Source organism: Lichenostomus cassidix, chromosome 3, assembly GCF_008360975.1.
Source record: "Lichenostomus cassidix isolate B80296 chromosome 3, HeHo_3.0, whole genome shotgun sequence".
NCBI classification, from domain to species: Eukaryota; Metazoa; Chordata; class Aves; order Passeriformes; family Meliphagidae; genus Lichenostomus; species Lichenostomus cassidix.
Genome location: NC_139483.1, coordinates 51,789,511 through 51,808,827, shown reverse-complemented (window position 1 = coordinate 51,808,827; position 19,317 = coordinate 51,789,511). Strand labels below are relative to the sequence as shown.

At 40.2% G+C, this 19,317-nt stretch overlaps 1 protein-coding gene and 1 long non-coding RNA gene across 6 annotated transcripts in view; one reads left to right on the top strand and one right to left on the bottom strand.

Annotated features, from left to right (window-relative positions):
* Positions 1–586: 586 nt before the first annotated feature.
* LOC146439701 (uncharacterized) lies at positions 587–5,639 on the bottom strand. Its single transcript, XR_014850880.1, has 3 exons — positions 3,514–5,639; positions 2,392–2,587; positions 587–1,849 (listed from the first exon to the last, which is right to left on the bottom strand). It is a non-coding gene; the product is annotated as an uncharacterized LOC146439701 (long non-coding RNA).
* Positions 5,640–5,702: 63 nt separating this feature from the next.
* TULP4 (TUB like protein 4) overlaps positions 5,703–19,317 on the top strand; it is a 144,057-nt gene continuing 130,442 nt past the window's right edge. For 2 of the 5 annotated variants that reach the window (XM_085055770.1, XM_085055765.1), the window contains exon 1: positions 5,703–5,793. The gene's annotated coding sequence lies outside the window, so the exon portion shown is untranslated. Of the gene's footprint in view, positions 5,794–5,853; positions 5,917–6,030; positions 7,056–14,200; positions 14,307–19,317 lie in introns of those variants that run through there. The other 3 variants (XM_085055766.1, XM_085055767.1, XM_085055768.1) reach the window with 3 other exon arrangements.

Sequence of the window (19,317 nt, the reverse complement as noted above, 5' to 3'; positions counted from 1 at the left end):
TTTTATTCGCACACTCGTTTTAGTTCTAAGGTCACCTAACAAAAATATTAGAAAGGTCAGTATTATGACTAATTCTTCAGGGATTCCATTTATTTATTGTGTCTCCTCAGTCTGTTTTCTTTGGAGCACCATCCACTGCCACACTTAACTAGTTCCAATCCCTTGCCATCTGTACTAATCCTCATCTCTTCAGTTTAATATCTTGTGTGGCATAATTTGAAATACTATGTAAAGTTAAAAAAACCCATCCAAACACACATGAACATATTTCCCTTGTTTAGCACTGTAGTGGTTTGACCCTGGCTGGATGCCAGGCACTCACCAAAGACATTCTATCACACCCCTCCACAACTGGACACAGGAGAGAAAATATAACAAAGAGCTCATGGGTTGAGATAAGGACAGAGAGAGATCACTCATCAAATACTGTCATGAGCAAAACAGACTTGAATTAGAGATATTAATTGAATTCATTACTAACAAAATCAGAGCAGGATAATGAGAAGTAAAATAAGATCTTAAAACACCTTCCTCCCCACCCCTCCCTCCTTCCCAGCTCTACCTCCTCCCCCTCAATGGTGCAGGGAGACAGGGAATGGGGATTATGGTCAGTTCATCACAAATTGTTTCTCCCACTGCTCAGGGAGAGGAATCATTTCCCAGCTCCAGTGTGGGGTCCCTCCCACAGGAGACAATTCTCTAAGAACTTCTCCAACATGAGTCCATCCCATGGGCAATATTCCTCCCCAGACTGCTGCAGTCTGGGTCACTCTTCCATGTGGTGCAGCCCTTCAGGCACAGCCTGCTCCAGCCTAGGCCCCCCACCCTGGGTTCACAAATCCTACTAGGAATTCTACTGCAGTATGGACTCCTCTCTCAAAGTGTTTGCAGGTCTTGTTTACCCTGTTCAGGTCTTGAAGGAGGGCAAAATATATGTGGAAGGTTGGAGCTGCTTCCACAACAAAAATGAGGCAGCCAACCAGCTAAACCCAGCCAGCCAGCTGGAGGGTTTGGTCAATCCTCATTCAGCCTTGCTATTCTCATCAGCTATGAAGGAAATCCTTGCTCTGTTGGGGAATCTGCCCAGGCAAGCTGATTTGTTTCTCTTTCTCTGATGTGCTCCTCTGTGGTGGAGGAAAATTGCAAGGTGAAGTACATAAAAAGGAAATGCCTTTTGGAATCAGCTGAGCATATAAAGCTAACAAAAATGAGTTAAGTTTGCGTGTGGAAGGAGTGAACAGATTTGCATAAGAAAAAAGTGAGCAAGTTTGCATGTGAAACTCTCCAATGCATTAAAGATGGGACAGTCATTCATGCTGTAAATCCAGATAGAGGTGAAGAGGGTAAGTAGAATAATGAAGGCATCTACAAAAGCATTTTTTACATTGTAACACAAGACACTTCAGTACATATTCTAGTTTAGGTCCTGTGAGGTAGTGTTCTGCAAGGTGAATTCTATGTGTATTTTTTTTTTTTTTACGACCTATAAAGGAAATTTTTCTATTTCTTTTAATTTAGGACATTTTGGTAATTCTCTGCTCTCCTTTATTTCCTGAAGGACTGAAGAACTGGAGTGAAATAAAGACATACCTTAATTTTAGTTTTAGGCTTCTTGGTTCTATAGCATATGTAGTTGAATTGAGCTTGTTGAACTTAAAGATATTGCTATGTTTTTATAACAGTCAGGCTTGCGTGGATTTAATCACATGCCAACATTAAACATGTTTTTGCTTACCTCCTAATGATTACATAGAAAGATGCAAGAGCTTTTGTTGTTTGTGTAGAAATAGGCCATTTTCCCCTCAGTCACTGACTTTTGTTATTCCATAGTTATTTGGATTTGGTGGATCTGCATTTTAAATGAAACTGTCTTTAGGATGGGAATAGTTACGAAGATCTACATCCCAAATGATATTTAAAAAACCTTAGGCAAACAAAAAAACCCCAAATGAACAAACAAAAAAGCTCCACGTTGAACTAAGGGATTCAAAAGGATCTAAGCAATAATAGTTACTGTAGTAACTATTAGTTCAGGTGTACTTTCCCTTTCTCATGGATCATATGAAACATTTCTCGGAAGTGTTTGTATTATTAAATAAACAACCACCTGTGCTTTACATATGAGTATACAGAGAACTATTGGCTTGTCAGTTCTGGGAATACAATGCCCGTGGAAATCACAGTTCTGTTCTTTGCAGTGCTAATGTTGCTTGTGGTTGGAAGGCAACCAAGTCCTGTGCTTTTTTTCTGTCCCAACATACCCAAGTGGTATAAATGAGCATGAACAAAATGAGTTTGTGAAAGGTGAAGAAATAGTGAAAACTGAAATGAAATAGGAAGAAAGTGCCTGCAATGAAAAACATCTAATGTAAGAGAGTATGGATATTTTACCTGACAAGAAAAATATCTGAGATGTGCTGGTTGGGCAAAATAAGGAAGGTGAGTTGAAGACTGTTTTCTTGTGGTTTTGAAATTTAAAAAAAAAAAAAAAGACATTCAAACAAGTTTGCATAGTTTCTTGTAGACAAATGGGATTTGTCATCTGCCTTCATGAAGGGTCATGACTACTTCTTCTGATGGTGTCTGCCTTTAAAAATAAAGGAGATATTACAAGAAAGTCTTCCTGAAAAAGAGGCCAGTCTTTGATTCCTTAGAGGATTGTGAATATGAGATTAATGGATTATAGAAATGAACAGATATTCAAGTAGCTGCTTACTCTCACAGCTGCGTAAAATGGAAAAGCGTAGGCCTGGTCATGATTGAAACAGAGCTGAGTTCCTTCTGAAAAAGCATATCTATTTGCCTTTGACCTTAAATTCACAATATTCCAATAACAAAACTTAATTTACAAGCTTTTCTGTACAGTTACTTGACTGATCTTTATCATCCAGTCAAAATGGCTAAGTAACTAAGCTTTTCTTTAGGTCAGTAATACTAAGAACTGAGCAGAACCACAGCATCCAAACAAACAAATCAAAACCCAAACCAAACAAAAACCAAACCCCCCCAAACCAAACAAAAAGCCAAACAAAAATCCCCAACCAACCCGAACAAACAACAACAACAAAACAAAAAAAACCCAAAACCCAAAAAAAACCACCCCCCCAAATAAACAAATAAACAATAAGGAGGGTTTTTAGACTTCGTAATTAAATTAATGATGGTGCAGGAGATGACAATTTTGATAATAATTTTAGGTTAATGTTTCTATTAATTTGTATTGCTGAAGTTGCATTAAATGTTGCAGTTGGACTATTGAAATATGTATACTGTTAGCACCATAATATAATGAACTGGTACTTTAGGTCAAACTTGGTAAACTGGAGGAAGGGATGAGTGGGCTAGTGAAGGAAAAGGCTGTCTCTTTCCTTTGGGTTTTACATGTTTTGTATATCTCTTTAAAAATATTGTGAAGTGTGATTCAAGTATGTTTTAAAACTCTTCATTAACCTAGAGATGTACCTTTAGTCACAGAAAAAAAGGTTAAAAAAAGTACAAAGTAGTTTCACAAACCTGATACAATACAGCAGTGGTATTTTCTGAAGTGTGACCTGCCTTTGCATTTATAGAGCAACAGTGTCCTGTAGGTAAGTCACAAGGCCATATTCTATTGCTATAACTAGTAGAGATTTTAACTTCTGTTCTCACTTTGGAAGTGGAGGCCTTCTCTTATCTGTAAGGATACTCCTGAGGTCCACTCACTCAGATGATGAACTTCATTTGAGATTGCCGCCCTTCCACACATGGTGAAATGCTGTAGTTCATCCTCGATATGGAACAAGATCTTTTTGATTCACACATGCAGGTGAAAGAGATGGGGAATTGTTCCTTTGTGGTAAGGTTTAGACATAGTCTGAAGTATCTGGTTCTAGTTCCTGGGACTCTTGTGCATCTGTGTAAATTCATTTTTGGAAAATAATTGTGGATATGTTGACAGAGTGAGATGGAACAATCATCTTCTCATGTATTTTCCTTCAATCCTCAACACATAACAGGGTGCAAAATTGGCCTGACACCTGCAAAGTATCAGTCATGGTTACAGTGTGTAGAGGCTGGTGAACAACTACCAAACATAGCTTTCTCCTGTGATTATGAACCTAGCCACAACTTCTAATGCAGCTCAGAGAAGGGACCAGTGGTCAACACTGTTGCACCACAGTTAATGTGTCTGGGGTGGAGATGACAGGATTACAAAGGGGATTAAAGTTGCAGTGGTGTTTTACAAACCTCTCTCTGATGTCTTTTTGCTTTAATACCTAAATTTAATTTTTATGATGCCCTGCAAACTTGGAATTGAGCTAAGACACAGCTAGCTGAAGTCAGACAAAATAATTGAGTGAACGGTGGTTTTAACTGCTCTGGCTCCACAAAATTTTCTACTGAAATATATGAAATATAAACCTACCAGAGGTGGTGATGGTTGTCTCATGTAGATATCCAGTGGGCAATTCAGGAAAAACCTGGTCTTCACAGCTCACCAGTTGATAACAACTGCTGTAATGTACCCAGAAATGGAGCTTGATAGCTTTTTATAGCACTTTAGCTATAAGATCTGTTAAGAGGTGCCCCAGGGTTAATCTGTGTAGTGTAACTAAAAATCTTCAATAAAAAAGCAAGTTTTTTTCCTCAATGAGAGTTATGTTAAGAAAAAATTTATACCCAACTCTAACACGTTATCTCAGGCTTCAGTCTTTTAGATTTTTGCACGTGTAGCTGGTCCTCTGGCACAAAGTTTGGCCCTTTCTTGCTATAGGTTGTAAGATAAAATCTTCATGGAGCTTTGGGCAATGGTGTGAAAAATATTTACCTTTTTAGTTTCTGAAATGGTCTGTAAGTTTTGATTACTAAAGCCAGCAGGGGACAGGGCCTTTTCACTTCCTGCTCCCCATCTACTGCTCGTTGGATGGCTTTTCTAGAGCTGATAATTGCAGTTTGTTCGTGGTTTCCTTAAACTACTAAGTGCTTCACACCTTTCATGTTCAGGCATTTTGTTGCTCCTTTGTGAAGAAAGTGAATGTGCACTGAATGTGATACCGGAACACAGCGTCAGTGTGTTTTTATTGAGGCTCCCCCAGGTCTTGTAGTGTTGCTGTCTCTGGATTGTATCCTGAATCGCCAAGTTTGAAGGGTAAACGCATTCTCTCCCACAAGACACCCCCTTGACCAGTCGCTGTAAGCATTATTTCCTGGGAGCAAAAGTTACGCTTAGCATGGGACACTGGTCAGCACGGTTAATTCTCGTTCGCTGTGGCGTTTGGTGCCAGTCAAAAACGCAGGAACACACCGCCTGTGGGGCTGGATGCCCCAGATATTGGCACCAACTTCCTTGTTTCTCAGCCATGAAGGCAGGAGGGGTAAGCCCGCTTTCAGCGCTCTGTTGTCAAATCAGGCCCGCTATTGTGATTTCTGCTTCAGACAGCGGTCGGGGTGCTGAGGGGCTGGGGGGCACAGGGACGCGGCGGCGGCTGTTTCCCTGTCACACAGCTGTTGCCGCGCCGCGCCGCCGTCTGGGGCCGTGCCCCGGCCGGGTCCCGCTGGGGTGGGTTGGTGGCACAGCCCCGGTGGCGCCCATCCCGATCCGTCCCGGCGGCGCCCTTCCCGCTCCATCCCCCCGGAGCCCATCCCGATCCCTCCCCGCGGGGCCCATCCCGACCCATCCCGATCCCTCCCCGCGGAGCCCAACCCGGCCGGGCGGCGGGGGCGGAGCCGGGCCGGGGCAGGGCGGCGGTCACGTGGCGGGGTCACGTGGCGGGGGAGCCGGGCCCAGCCGCCGCCGCCGCCGCTCCGGGAGCGGTGAGAGACGGAGCCGGGAGGGCGGGCAGGGAAGGAGGGAGGGAGGGGAACAGGGAGCGGGGGGGGAGGGAGCCCGCGGGCGCGAATGGCCGCCGCCCGCTCCGCCGCCGCTGCCGCGCCGAGGTGAGTGCGGGAGGTGGAGCGGGATGGGCCGGGCGCCGTGCGGGGCCGCGGGCGGCTCCGGGGCTGTTTTCCTTTTGTTTCGGTGGGCGCCGGCTGCCGGCAGGGCGGTCCCGCTCCCCGGGGGCGGGGGGTCCCGGTGCGCCGGCGGGACGTGCGCGTCCGCCGTGTGCCGCCAGCCGCGTCCTGCCCGCCGCGGTTCCCCGCGCCCGGCGGGCAGCGGCAGGGACGAGCCTCGGGCAGGCGGCGGGAGGCTGCCCGGAGCCCCCGTCCTTCCCGTACACCTGCGGGCCGGGCCGTGGGGCGGGGGTGGTGCCGCCCTGCCCCGGAGGTGCGGGAGCGGCCGGGGGGTCCGGGAGCCCCGGGCGGCGGCGGGGAGGGAAGCGCTGGCTCCGGCATCACCTGTGACTCTCCGTGCACCGCCCGTAGCGCTGCCATTTGTAAATATTTTTGTCTTCTTTTATTTTTTCCGCCCCCTCGCCGCGTTCCCGCACGCCCCCGCGTTCCCGGGTGGGGTGGCTGGGGGCGCACGGCTCGCAGTCGTGCCCCGCGGGGTGCAGAGATTCGCCCCAGGAGCGCAACTCCTGCGCTCTCTTTTGTGTTGTGTCTTCTCGCCGTGCCTTTCAGCCAGCGGCTGTCGTGCGAACGTGTTCGAGCACCCTGGCTTCCGAAAGGTTTCCCAAAACGTGCAGGAATCGTTTACCAATTCAGTGCTTAAATTTGACTTAGGCATTAGAACAGGCGATTAAAACCAGCTGTGTGGGGTCGGATCAAAGGTCTGTCGTGTTTGGATTCCCGTTTCTGCAAGTGGCACACAGCAGATGCTTAGGAAACACCATAACAACAGGGTGAGCGTGCTGTGAATCCTTGGGAAACCAGCCAGGCCTCCAGCAATTTGAGGTTAAGGGATTGCCTGAGTCAAATGTGGTGTTTTAGTATTTAAGAGTCTTTTTTCATCCATGGCTTAGAAATACGTGTTTTTCAAACACGAGTAAGACAAAGGCCTCTTAATAGAATTTTTTTTGCTTTAAAAAAGTGTAATTGCACTAATGTTATTGTCATAGGTAGTTTCATTTTGCCAGGATTAAATTTGCCTGTCCAAGGATTACTGATTCATGAGCAACATCCTGTGTTTTGAATAGGTAAGGGGTGTTTGCAATGAATGTTTTCCACACCTATGGGGACCGTAAATAAAAAAATTGGTTTCTTAATGTTTGCTTTTACAAATTGTTTGCAAAATTTAAGTCTTAAAGTCACTGCTTAATAAAATGAAATGGAGTAAGAACTGTGTCAAAATAGCAAGTGTTTTACCATAATACAATATTGACAGCTTTGGAGATGATTATATGAGCCACTAATATTTAGATGTTTATACTTAAGCTTAAAGACTTCTTTTCTCATCGCATCAAGATCTCTGGTAAAATTTTTTTAAGCATACCATCACATATTTTTCCATAATAGCAAAATCATGGTGATCCCCGGGGATGTTAGCCATCGACTTGATCCTGTAATCCTAATTCAAGAAATAGCTTCAGGCCAGTAGTTCCTAACCTGATTGCTCTTACAAGGAACATTTGCACGAGTGGGCCTCATTTTTCACAGGCAGTGTGAATGTCAGGCAAAGTAGAGCTATTTCCAAAAACTGCATATTCCCCCACGCCCCCAATGGAATTTTGTAAGAAGGTCATTAGCAGTTTCTTGGGGGCTGAAAGGAGGTAGTGGGTTGATAGTGTGTATAGATAGCTATTTATAAGATTAAAAATAGCTTAGAAAACTGACAACTATAACTGTTATGAATGATTTTCATAGAAAGGCAGGTTTTTTTTTCTTACATTGCATCACTGCTTCTAACAACAGACTTGATTTCTCACCTAGTCAACAGATGCTTACTGTAAAATCCCTAAACACATTTCATTATTCTATGAAAACCCTACTCATGTTGAACTATACTGAGCTTGTGATGGACAGTTTAAAATATTCAGTATTTCCTTCAGTAAGGCAGTGAATAGATTTAAATGGTTCTAGTGTAAGCTTGCACCAAGAAAGCTGTTGTAGTGCAGCCGATTCATTTTTATCACAAAAAATTGATTGATTCAGCTGAACTTTCAAATAAAATCAGTTTTGTTTATAGCTAGACTCTAGTTGTACCTGTTTTATGTAATTATTAAGCATACTTATAATACACAGCTTTTAGCAGTGCTTTTCATTAGTAGGTCTCAAAGCACCTTGCAAAAGAATTCAGTGTAATTATTCTTTTATCTTAGGGTAATTATTATCATGTTGTCTAGTGCTCATAAAGAGATCATTGTCTGCCTGTGATCGCTATAAGAAGCTTTATAAGATCCAATGATAAAATTTTTATTGAATTCTTTTTTTACAATAAAGCCCCCACAAACATACCTTTCTGTTTCTGTTGTAGTATTTTTATTTCATTTAATGATGACTGAAGTAATTTCATACCATACCTACCATGCCAGTGTTGGAAGCTAAGCCTGTGCTTTATGAAGAGCAGACTTCCTAGTGTCAGAAGAAACCTTGCTGAAGGCTTAACTAAATTCACTGATGAGTTAGAAAATGGTTCAGGACAGTTCCTGTTAAGGTGATCCAAGTACTAATGGTGCATGTCTCTAGTTCAGTTACCAGGGAGCTCAGAGAGTTTGTCCATATGTCTCTTGAAATCAAGCAGGATAAAAAAAAGTGTGTGTGAATGAGTGAGTTACATGGTTAGCATCCTCATATCTTGTGTGTTTTCCTTCATCTCTACCATGGTAGAGCTGAGAGAAATGGTACAGAATCTTTCATTTTTTGAGTCACCGTCAATGTCCCATTTTTGTAATGCATTTGGTAGCAGAACAACTTCTGATGCTACACCTGTGAAGTACACATCTTTCAGTTGTTTTCCAACTATCTCTCTCAGTTGGGGTATGCAGTTGATGAGTATTAATTATATTATTGGTGCATTTTCATAGTTATTTAGGACTTGACGTCTTATGCTAGGTTGATAGTTGGCAAAATAGGACAAAAAGGTTTTTTTTTGATTCAAGACAATACATTAAATCGTTGTCATTTAGGGATAAAATACAAGTTAAGAAATAGATGGTAGATTTGATAATGGATTATAATTTGAAAACTAAATAGTGTCCTATATGCTAAATAACATGGGAACTGTATTCCTAGACAGTGTAATGCTATCAAGAAATACAAGCTTGTATAATATAGATCTAAGTTGTAAACCTTTTGTTTAAGGGAATGAAGGCTTAATTACTGCAATTAAATGTTTATCAGAAGTCATGCAGGTGTAGTCAGTGATTTCAGTTGGCTCTCTGTAGAAACAATGCCTTCTTGTTGGCAGACATGCCTCTAGATTTCACTTAGATTTGTGTGGTTTCAGATTATTTGGAAAAAGGTCCAAGAGGAAATGTTTTGAGAAGTCCAGTTTCAAGAAACTGCCTATTGCTATGCTCATTGTTTTTGTGTGACTCTTGTTTTGATCCGTGCTGTTGTATTTGATCTATTATTTCTCTATTGTGCAATTTTTACTTAATGCCTTTGTTTACATCATTTTACAGTACTTAAAACTTTAGTATCTTTCAAATTGTCCACAATAATAGCTTTCACTTTGTGCTCATACCCATGAAAGGCCTTAATATTACTCTGCTGTGTGCCATATCCTTGATAGCTGTAATATATCAAAGCTGGTCTGGAGAACCTCCCACCGGAAAGCTGGGCTGTTTGTGTAGTGTGGAGGTACTCTGTTGCCTTCTGCATAGTTTGAGAGCTAGCAGACTCAGCTGGTACTCATACACTTTTCTGGTGCTCTGGGTTTGAATAATCTCCAACATCCTTGTCTAGTGCAAAATACTCTTTGGAAAACATTCACTTGAAGACTGACTCTCCCATTAGAATATAAAGATCTAGCATTTCTCAATACTCGGATCAATCCATCCAATCAGTTCTTCCTCTGCTTTGTATGTGCCATGGAATAGATTCCTCTCCTTTGAAGACACTCTTTTCATGAAATATTTGTTGAAGCAAATATCCAGCAGCTAAACTGTTTTCTGAATAAAATCCTCATATCTCCTGTTTCACTAGTTTGAACAGTAATTGCAATGTAAAATTTCAAAGATGGCCAAATCCATTCACATAGCCATTTAAAGAGAATTAGTGCAAATACTTTACCTGTGGTCTCTGGCACCATTTAAGCAGACAAAAAACATAAAAAGGAGCCATAAATGTTGGACACAATATGCAAGCATAGAATCTATCTGCACATATAGCAAGAATATGATAGAAGAACAGTGTTTTTTAAGATAAGTAGCAAATAAAGTTATTGGGAAAAGCAGAGGTTGACTGCCTGCTGTGACTGTGATGGATCAGAGTCCACAGGAGACTCTTTACATGGAGAAAGACCATAACTAACAAAATTCTTAAATGAGGGAGAAAGCACTCTCACTTTTATTCTCTTTTGGATGCAGTATCTAGTACAATGGGAACCCTGGTCTTTTGGGCATCCAAGCTTTAGTAGCAATGCTATTGCTGCCTCTGCTTTATAAAGAACAGATTTCTCTATTCTAATGGAATGGTGGGATGACTTCTATGAAATCCTTTTAGTTGTAAATAACTAAAAAATAAAACACAACCCTAGAGATCTACCTGTCTAAAATCTGATTAAAATATGCAGAAGGTAGACTGACTAACACAAATCCTGTCTTGCAGATCATAGAGGGCATTGATAATAGTTAATGTTGTATAAAAATAGAAAAAACGTTAGTCATGAAGCTATTTTAAGTGTTAAGTAAAACTTTTAAGGGGGAGTGAATTCAGCTAAGGGAGAAGGAGGAAGAGTTATATATTTGTGGTGTCTTCCCCAGCTCTCACGAGTCATGTAAGTATATTAAGAACTGTTACTATATAAATATCTTGGCTGCCATACAAGTGCCCTACATAGTGTTTGGAAATGAGGGACTTGAGCAGTGTAGGTGTTGAACCAGCTTTAGATATTGTACCTTCCTTTTTCCCAGGCACAAAAATATGGACCTACTGGTGGTATACCAGCTCACACCAGAGAGGTGTTTCTACATTAGTATCTCATTTTTAACAGTGAATGATAGCAGATGCCCAGGGCAGAGCATGATTGGGTGTGCAAATAGCTGAGTGTCTGAAGGGAAGTGCCATTGGGTTCTAGCAAGGTGCAGTTTAGGGGTCTCTGGGCAGATGGCATTTAATCGTTTGGGTTTTAATAGTTCTGGTGAATTTATGCCATCTTTTATTTTTTGAACCCTTGATAGCTTTAGTATCTGCAGCATCCTGTGACACGAGAATGACAAAAGTTTAACATACCCATTTTTGATTTGTCTGTTGCTAGCTTAAGTTACAATTCTTCACTCCTTTAATTTGCTTGACGTAAAACCCTGTTACTTTTAATTTGTAAAATTTGTGAAGAAACTTCTGTGGATAAAGTTAAGTGCTTAATGTGGACCACATATAGAATGTCAGGTCTTGTATGCAAATTCTTGTTTACTGAGAAATATAAAGAACTCTTCATAAAAGTTCTTTTCTCTTTCAATAAAGTCCAGTTTATTTGTGCTTTGCATTTATCTTAACACCTGAGAAATGCTTATAGTGAGTTTTGCTCTTAGCAATGTATCTTTTTGTAAAAGATTATGGTGTTCACATCTACTGTATATGAATTCCATCTGTAGAAACATTGTGAGCATAAAAAGCTGGCCTGTGAAAAATAATTGCCAAGTTTATAAGATTGAAGAAAGTTTGATTGAGCTTTCTGTAGCTGCATAGCAGAAGACTGGTTGGTATTTTACCCATATTTGTCACATTAGTCATTCAAAAAACAGTAAGGCATTCCTGAGTAATTTGGAAACAGAGCAGTACGTAAATGAAATGGCTCTTTCCTATGGTCAGTACTTTCACTTAATCTGTAAAGAAATAATGATATAAATAAAAGGGGCTTGATTTGCATTTCCAGACTTTGATTGCTCTGGAGCCTGTTGAGGCCTTTTGCAGGCTGATGTGGACTTATCCCTGATTTGGATTCCTGCTTCCTTATCTGGTAGGGTTTGTTAGTAAATCTTTAATGATGTTTGATGCTTAAGGTGAATGATCCCTTTGGGTACATAGATATATATTTTTTAAATTTTTTTTTAACATTTGTCCAGTAACTGTTTATGAATTCAATTGACTAAAGCAATTAAAGTGTTTGAATTCTAGGAGAGATTTAAATAAATGCACTTGAATTTTATACTGACATGGGAAGCTATGCAGTGAAAATCTGCTAACTTGCATGAATGATCAAGGGATAAAATTAAACCTGCTCATGTTACAGGTATGCAGTTTGGAACCATTTGCTGTTTTTCCAAAGTAGAGATGAAGATATAAAAAAGATTCAAAAAAGATTAGAGCAGTGGGGGAAGGGATATGGCTCTTCTAAAGATACCTACATGAATTGCTATTGTGAATTGTAACAGACCACTGTGAGCAAGAATTAGTCTGTTTCTCTCAACAAGAAAAACTTCAATGCAGCAATTGGGTTGCATTAAAAGCAAATACAAATCATAGAATTAAATCTTCTTTCACTGAGTTACAGAGCTTTTAGAGGTGGATTCCTTCCAGATTTTGCCAGCCCACAGAGGAGACATTCTTTCTTCCTTTATACCAGTAGAATAACCATGTGGAACATGTATTAAATCCAATATAAATTATTTCCCAGTGTTGCAAAGAGAATTTTTGAATTTGAAAGTCTGTTCACTGGACCTGTAATAAGATTGAGGAAAGTATGCTATCTGAAGAAAAGTATAATTTGAGCTCAGTACTAGTGCTTGGAATGTGGCTGTACAGTATTAGTGCCTCCTTCCAGAGGCGTCAGGGGCTCATGCTGGGTAAATGCATTGGCAGCATTTTCTGAAAAACACCTCAGCCAACATGCTGCAAGTCTGATTAGCAAGGCGCTGCTCTGCTCTTCTACAGAGGCAATGGACATGGAGAAGGCATAAGGGAAACAGAGCAAGGATGAGGTGTACAGACACATTTCATCCACATAATATATGCAGTTCACAAGAACTGTGTATTACATACTTCATAGTAGCAAATTGCTGAATGTGTCCTTTAGGGAAATGTTCCATCAAGAAATACCCATATCCGATGAAACCAGGATGATAGATGGTGAAGGCACAGGAGCAGGGCTGATGTGAAGCAGTATGAGAATTTTATACCCATATTGACTCATATAGGTGGGATTCACTATGATTTTTTAAAGGAAGGATTTTAGAGTCTGGCTGCTGTGGCTTTTCCATGATATCTTTTAAATCATATGGACTTATGGAAGACTTTGTTTCCTTAATTGTTATGAATTAGAAGACAATAATGGAAAAAACCCCACAAACTAGTACATTTGTTAATGAAGGAACTGGAAATCGCTCTTCTTCCAAGGACTTAAATGAGAGACCACTGATTAGAGAGTAATGTTGTAGCTTGGGAGATAAGGAAGAAGATGAATGGAAAATTCTTATAATACAGTTATATTTTCAGTGCTGTGTTGGTGGGTTTTGCAGTCATTATTGATACAGTAAGCACTTGATGTGAATAGTGGTTGTTTTGGGCTAAAAGTGACTGGTAATGCCGCAAGATCTCATAAAAGATAGTCTACTGTTTCCATGAGATGCAACAGTAAAGTCTTTTGTCTCTGTCATAGGGAGTTTATGTTCCAAAGGTTGGATAGGTGTCTTCCCTTGCTCCCTGTGGAGTTTGCTTTAAATATTTCTGGTGGCTTGGGGAGAGGATATTTGTGATTTGATTGTCTGGTGCTGTGGTGCCAGAACAAGCTCTTGCAGTTTTAAAATAGTATTGCTTGTTAAAGCTCCAGAGATACTAGGAAAACTTTGTTCCCTGGTTTGGATATGAATTTGTGTCCATCGTTATCATCCAAGGATGCACAGGGAAAACAAGAAATAGCCACCATTTGTTTAATGAAAATTCTCCTAAAACAATCAAATGACCTTTGCATTGGAAATGATAATGATTCTTATAGTGCCTTCAGGAGTAGATCTGCTACTAGTTGTCCATTTTTTTGTTCAGAAAGATATAATGGGACAGATATGTTGTGAGGATTTGGATCATTCTGATTTGCCTCCAGCAGCGTTGTCACAGCTTTGACAAATATCGTGGCTGATGACTGAGTGTCCATAGTGATGTGCAACTGTCTGTTTTCACTGACTTCTGCTTTGTTTTGTTTGCGTGGAGAAGATCTCATTGCTTTCTGAGCCTAATACTTGCTCAAACTGTGGAATAACATTTCTGCCTTGGAGGATTTTAAGAGGTTTGGGTTGTTGCCTTCTTCACTGGCAGGACTAGTATGGAAGGACTGAATGGGAAACCCTCAAGTGCTGACATTGCTCAGTTTTGTTTCTCTTTTGATTGTTCCAAATGACATTTTTGAGTGCACCCATCCATGTGTGGGGTGATAATACTTAATGAGAACAGGCTTGAGGTGATGCAGATTTAATGGAGAAAGCACTGGAGAACTTCCTAAGGAGTACATGACTTCTTTGAGTTTGTACTCTTCATTAGGCTGGAGGCTTGGGGTGTGTGTGGTGTATATTTTGTGTGTGTTTTTTCTTTGCTAGTTCATTACATTTTTGGTTTTGAATTATTTTTTCAGTGTTTAGGACAGTTTCTTCCAGTGTTACTGGTTAAGAGTTATGACTGTATTTCCTGGATGCTGATATTGTTACTGTCTTTGCCTTCATTGAAATTTACAATTTTGCAGTTTTGTGGCATGCCAAGCAAGGGACTGCATTTTGTTATTGCTTCCTTGTTTCCTCTACGTCCTTACAGCAAATGTGATCAGGAGAGAAATCTTGGGGGTTTCTTTTGTTTAGTTTTGAAGCATGTCATTCTGTTAGCAGATCTAAAAACCTACCTGGAAAATTACTCCAATTTAAAAATAAATAACAATTGCATGCAGGCATACTTGGCTGCACAGCAAGATCTATTTTTAGAGAAGGTTTCTGCCCTGTTTCTACTTAACTTTAGATTCAGAGTTTTACCTTTACTTGAGACATCCTAAGGAATTTTGGCATATTTTCCAATCCTTTCTAATAGATAAATGCATGCATCCTGTGAATCAGATTTCAGAATTGTTTTTGTAAGGGAAGCCATGCTTATCTTCAGATAACCTCAGGTATTCCAGTAATTCTTAGTGTGTTTGAAGCTCTGCCTCAGCTTGTTTGGTGTTAACTCTAGTGGGTCTTGTGGTTGGAAAGGTGAAGTAGGTTGTAGGAGACTGCTGCCATGTAAGTACAGGAACTTAAAAAGCAATTGCAACCTCATGCAAATGAGTGTTCTGATGAAATGACGATTTAGAAAAAACCAAAACCAACCTATGTCAGTCTAAAGTAATTTTTTTTTTCTGTGTGCTAATCAATGAATACAGTAGCAGGCTACAAGTCAGAACTTCTGTACTTCTCTCTCAATTCTACCATAAGCTTCTATATTGCCTTGAGATGCTTAAATGGTCTTTTACGTAGCACTATAATGGTAATAATTCTATTTTACTGTTTCTCTTAGAATCACTGACACTAGTAGAGCACTCCTAGGACACTGGATAAAGGGTTCAAAATATCAGGGTCGTGTAAAAAGAAATCATGGTGTAGTTGGAATTGAGCCAAATGTTCACTCAACTGAAGATGACTAGACTAGGTACACCTTCAGCTAAAAAGGTTGCAGAAAGAGAGGGGTCTGAAATGGGACAGGTGAAACTATTAATACTCTTACACAACTCCTTGTTTCCTGTTCTTGTTGATTCTTGAGACTGTGAACTCTTGGCTTATCACTTCATGTCTGTAAACCATCAGGCACAGCAATGCTGCTAAAGTTACAATACTGCAAAATATTATTAATAATGGCAAAAGTGCATGGCTGGAAGAGGTACCCACATAGGGCATGTATTTGAACATATCCACTAAAGCACACTTGTATTGAAAGATTCCTCAACATGTTTGTAGCAGATAGTGATTCACAGCATTGGTACGTTAGAGTGTGGTGTGTTGGGAGTTTCAGGAGTTAGCAATGACAAGTCTTTATCACTCATTCATTGGTAAGGGTGTATTTGTGAAAAAAGGTTATTGCATTTTATTCTCCCCTCTGTAATAGAAAATATATCTGTAGAGTATTCAGCTTTATTCATAGAGATGCTTTTTGGCTGCAGATATTTATGTAAGGTTGTGGGAGTTTTCATTTTCACAGTCCTTTAGCAATGTTTGTGTTTACTCAAGCAGTACAAATAAAGCAGGGATGCTCTTTTGTTGGAAAGTCTTAGCCTACCTGTTTGGGATTGTTTCTGGAGAACAGACTGCTAATTCCTGTTATTATTTTCTTTAATACTCAGCTTTTATGCCCCAGATTTATTTTTGGATAGTGTAGTATAGAATAGGCAAAATATAATTTATCAATGTCAATGTTAAGATTAAAATGAAACATTGGGGTTATGGAGTCTGAATTTCCACATAGCACTGTCTTTGGATTGTATGTGAAGATGAGTGCTTACATTAAACTAGTGTTCTTTTCAGAGAAAGTAAAAAGTAAGTTCATGATACAGGTGAGGAGATTGCTCTCACACATAGTCAACTGTTAATAGGCCTGCTGTTTTCTTACATCTAGATGTAGGTAGAGACCTTGTGAAGAAGAGAATTGTGCTCCAGGCAAAGAGGAAAATATAAAATTCATTGGGTCACAGATAGGAGTAAGAAAAGTCAAGAAGGTCCTTATTTTGTGGCTTGTGGATGTTGTGGTGCAAATGTTTATTCAGGCATTCAACTGAAAAAATGAAACATGCCATGAAAAATGCAATGAACAAAATCACATTATTTTCTGATAATTTTCTTCGCTATGTTTTGCAAATTCTGGTGTGAAGCTTCGTGAGTGTCTCACCTTGAGCTACTCATCACCTCTCTTTGTAACATGTCTTGTTCACCTATTTTTTTTTCTATTTTTTGAGGGGCTTTGTCTTTGCAGATTTTGTCTTTACTTGTCTTCTTTGAGTAGCTGAGTAAATTCAAGGATCTCTCAGGGATTTAAATTCATCAAAAGGTGATAGCACTGTCATGTTTCTTCCTTTTTCCCTCTGCATTTTTGAGTTTTTCTTTCAGGACAGGCTCCTGTGGCTATGTGGATGATACTGTGCACAGATCCTCAAAGTGATGCTGTTAAGGTTTTTGCTCTCTAGACTGTGCTGTTTGTTCGGTGGCCTGTACCATAGTACTCAGGTCTTCTCTTTCAAGCTTTTCTTGCAGGATATTTCAAAGCTGTCTGTTTTAAAGCAGAATAAGTGATAACAGGGAGGGAAAAGTTGAGGGAGATGCTGGATACCATACCAAATAAAACTGAAAGAAGTGCACAGCTTGTTTGGCAGCATTAGGCTCTCTAGTGCACTTTGCAGCACACTTGCTGTGATCTGACAGCCAGAGACCTTTTGTTCACTGTTTTAGGAAATTTCAGGCCCAGAACTCTGGTCAAAACAGTGTTTAGACAAAAAATGGTGTATAGCCACTGCTCTGAGAGCCATAGTCTCCCTTGTAATGCTGAAGTTTTCAGACTCAACGTAGAGATATCCCATGCTTTCTACTATTTGAAGGATCAAAGGCTTAATTAATGGGATACTTCAAATTGTGAGTTACTTGCTCTAGCACTTGTTCACATGAAGTATCTTCTGCTGGATTTTTCTGGTATTTAGAAACAAAGTGGACAAATTTTACTCAAGTAGGTTTGTTTAGTCCGTGTTTGATTTTTTTCTTTTTCTTTTTTTTTTTCTTTTTTGGTCCACCTCTAGATTCAAAACCTTTACTGACAGTAAGACATTCCCCCATGCTGGTGATAAGTCTAAATCTGCCTTGGGACAATTGCCTCTTTCTTAACATGATGTCAGTGGATAGCCTGAAAATACTGCCACATAGCAGCTTGCTTTCTCAGCTAGAAAAGCATTGTTTATTGTCCATGACTTGTTAGATCCTTCGTATCATAGAAGTTGATTGTGTGTGGCATACTTGTAACATCATTTGGTCAAATGCTCTTACTCTTTGTGGTTATACCCACAATCAGCAGGGTATCATAATGTGTTCACAGCTTGGGAATAAAAAGACATATTTTGCTGAACATAGGCCTTGATCAACTGGAAAGATTGCTTCCTGCTTTCTACTGCTGGTTTTTTTGTGGCATTTTTGTGTCATACAGAAATGAAAAGGTGCACAGGATTTGGGTGCAGACAGATCTAGTGGTTGTCAAAGAGGTATTTTTGCATGTCGTGTCCTGTTCGCCCAGCCATGTTATGTGGTTAGAGTAGTAGCCAAAAATATGTCTGGAAAGAATCCAGCATGAGGATAACACTCTTCTCTCAGGAGTTTACAATCTGTATAATTTTTTAAGCAGACACCTATTATGTATTTCTGTCAGTTGAGTCCTTAAGAGAATAATGTGAAGGGAATCACTGCCCTCCTAAATTTTTTCTTCAACATTTTCCTCTTCTGCTTAATTGTTGATTGTACATTGTTTTTTAAATAAAACAGTCCTATCTCCCTGTGTGGACTTAGTGTCTAATTTATGGAGACAGGATTGTCTTGCATAGTGGATTTTATGAACATTTAATTTCTCATGTCAAACAGTTTAGCATTTCATTAACATGCTAATAAAAAATGCATCAGTAACTTTGGTTTTGTTTGGCTTGAGTTTGTGGGGTTTGGTTTTTTTGTGTTTGTTTTGGGTTTTTTTGTTTGTTTGGGGTTTTTTTGTTTTATTTTGGGGGGGGGGGGTTTTTGAGTGTAAAAGTGTCTTGCAAATGTTGTTACTAGTCTGAAGGACACAGATTCTCCCACTTCCCCCAAACCCTGTATCCCTACTGAGCTAATTAAACATCCCTCGTAATAGATGGCTGATGGTGCTCTAATATGTGTGTACAGACTCCTGGCCTGTTTACTCAGTCAAGGTAGTTGATACCATGCCTGAAGTTTGATTTGGGCCTTTTGCCTAAGAGTTTTAGCATCATGGCTTCAAAATAAAACTGCATGACTTCCACATGTTAATCTAGTGCTCTTTTTACCCTATAAACCACCTGCCTGTTTTCAGTATGGCTTTAATTCATCCTGTTATCCCAGGAGGAAACTTGCTCTTTGTGTCTTTGCTTTCCTGTTAGAGGGAATCCCTCCAGCTCTGCCATCAGCTGCACGCCTGGGATAATGCTTGTCGTGACCTGATGTCTCAGCTGGAAGGGAGCAGATCTGTCACTGGGCAGGTTGGAGCCAGCTTCCAAAGATTGACTCACTGCTGCCATATGACACTGCACGGTTTGGCAAATAACCATTGCAATTTTTCATGTCATGTGCATATGTAGGTGGCCTTGAA